Genomic DNA, 2,257 nt, shown 5'->3' with positions numbered 1-2,257 from the left:
GCATGGTCGCAGGAGGAAGGGGCTGCAGCTCCACTCTTCCGGCCTCTCACACACACTCGCACGGTCCCATTGAGTGTGAGGAGGCTTTTTAGGCTGCTCCTGCTGGAGGAGGAGGAGGAGGAGGAGGAGGAGGAGGAGGCTCATTAGGAGTAACGAGTTGACACAAGGTAAATGTTCACGTCGAGGCGCCTTTTCTCCCCCGGCCCGGGGAGGAGCCCTCATTAACTGTCGCTAACAACCCGTGTAAATACACTGATTGGACAGCTCCGACACAGAGCCTGGCCCGGGCCCTGCCAGGAAGTCCCCTAATGAGACCACACAATCAAAAACAATACCGGAGCCCGGAGCCCAGAACCCGGGAGCCCGGAGACCGAGGGACACAGACGGGGCTCAGAAAAGAAACTTTTTGGGCGAGTTCTGCTCCAACAGTTGGCGCCGCCGCAGCAGCGGCTCTGGTTCAGAGTCTGATTCTGTCCCGTTTGTTTCCGTTGATGTCACTGAACAGTCGTCAAAACAACAGCGTTTATTCCTGTGTTTATTTCACCAGAGACGAGAATAAAACCATCAACAGCAGGAAGGGGAGGAGGATGATTTTTTTTTTTTTTTAACCTTTTCATTTGAACTGATTCTCTGGTCACGGCGGTCTCTAAAACCACGGACAAAAAATCTTGTTATTTCTAATTAATTAATTTAAATTTCCCCCCGCTCTAATTTGGATCAAATGTTAAAATGTTAAATATTAAACCACCTTTCGGTTGGTGCTTCATTTATATGTAAAAAATATAAAGTGCTGCGTTAACAGTCACAGACTCGAGGCGGATTTTTTCTCCGCGGAGCAGCGGCTTCTGAAGCTTCGCGCACGGTTTAGTGAAGAAAAATGGTGAAATTGTCAAAACGAATTAAATAAAATAATTAAATTCTGCGGATGAAGAATTCACAGAATTAACAGCAGTGGGTTCTGTTCTGTTCTGTTCTGTTCTGTTCTGTTCTGTTCTGTTCTGTTCTGTTCTGTTCTGTTGGGTTTTGTTTCATCCACGTCCTGTTAACGGAATCGTTCGGTCCAAAACCATGAAGTGTTCGGACCGGCTCAGATCGGTCGGTACTTACAGGAGCAGGGTCACGGTGTGTCCTCTGATCCGGGGAAAACAGGAACCGGACCGCGGTCAGGGTCCAGGTCGATCGTGGATTCTGGTCCGTGCGTGGACCGGACTCTGTTCGCAGCTGTTCTGGAGACACAACGATACAAATGTGGAGAAAGAGACAATTAAAAAAAAAAAAAAAAAATTAGATAAAAAGGATCACATTTTCATCCGATTAAAAAAACCCGGAACACTTCTATAAAAATAAAATTAAAAAATTAAAAACAACGTTAATAAAAACAAACAAACGTTAATTCACAGAAAGTTATTGACAAATTAATGTCCAGAGAAAATGAACCAGAAGATGTTAACGAACCGTCACGTTTCCACAGGCTGATCCACGCGTGGGAGAGGCTGGGGGGGCCGGAGCCGGAGGAGCAGGAGGAGCAGGAGGAGCAGGAGTCTCCGCTGGAGCGCTGCCGTTCTGGGCAGCTTCTGCCAAGCTGGGGTCACCGGAGGAGCAGAGGAAAATCGGAGAAGAACCTGCTTCCTTATTTCTTCCTCTGTTTCTGTTTCTTTCTCTCACCCGCCCCCCTTTTCCCCCCTCTTCCCCCCCCCCCCCCCCCCCCCCCGAACATGACGCGACGTCACTTTTGTTTATTTGCGCTCTATTGGAACAGAGCAGACGATTAATATAAGTCGTTAACTGGCAATTAAGAAGAGCGGGGACGTCGGTTCGGTGTTCCCTCTGCTGCTGTTACTGCTGCTGTTGCTGCTGCTGCTGCTGCTCTTACTGCTGCTGCTGCTGCTGCGTAAAAAGGTTAAGGGAAGAAAAAAAAATCCAAGAACAATAAAGTTTGACCGAGAATTGAGTGAATAAATGATGAAACGATCACGTGTTTGTTTTTCAGCTCGGGACTTTTTCAGACTTAAACTGGAGAGTGTGCGTTCACGGCGCCGTGCGCGTTCACGGCTCCTCGTCCCCCGCTGCTTCATCCAGTCCCGCGGATAAACACACAATTAGGGCAGGTGAATAAACTTGTTTGGAGGGGTGATGCGGGGGGGTAATTACATGCTTAACACAAACAAAAGCCATGTAAAAGAATGTGAATTACGGTGCCCCCCCCCCCCCCCCCCCCCCCCCCCCCCCCCCCCCCCCCCCCCCCCTCTACACCTCC

The 2,257-nt window shown here is 49.1% G+C and overlaps 1 long non-coding RNA gene across 2 annotated transcripts in view; it reads right to left on the bottom strand.

The window, feature by feature from the left end:
* Positions 1–1,495, bottom strand: part of LOC107989318 (uncharacterized) — an 8,627-nt gene extending 7,132 nt beyond the window's left edge. Inside the window, exons 1-2 of one of the 2 annotated variants that reach the window (XR_001760817.2) lie at positions 1,456–1,495; positions 1,108–1,226 (exon numbers count right to left, since the gene is read on the bottom strand). This is a non-coding gene — a long non-coding RNA (uncharacterized LOC107989318). The remainder of the gene's footprint in view (positions 1–1,107; positions 1,227–1,455) is intronic. The other variant, XR_001760818.2, reaches the window with a different exon arrangement.
* Between the last annotated feature and the right edge of the window lie 762 nt (positions 1,496–2,257).

Source organism: Cynoglossus semilaevis, chromosome 12, assembly GCF_000523025.1.
Source record: "Cynoglossus semilaevis isolate Cse_v1.0 chromosome 12, Cse_v1.0, whole genome shotgun sequence".
Classification (NCBI taxonomy): Eukaryota; Metazoa; Chordata; class Actinopteri; order Pleuronectiformes; family Cynoglossidae; genus Cynoglossus; species Cynoglossus semilaevis.
Note: the sequence above shows the minus strand (reverse complement) of the source record. Positions and strands in the feature narration are given on the sequence as shown.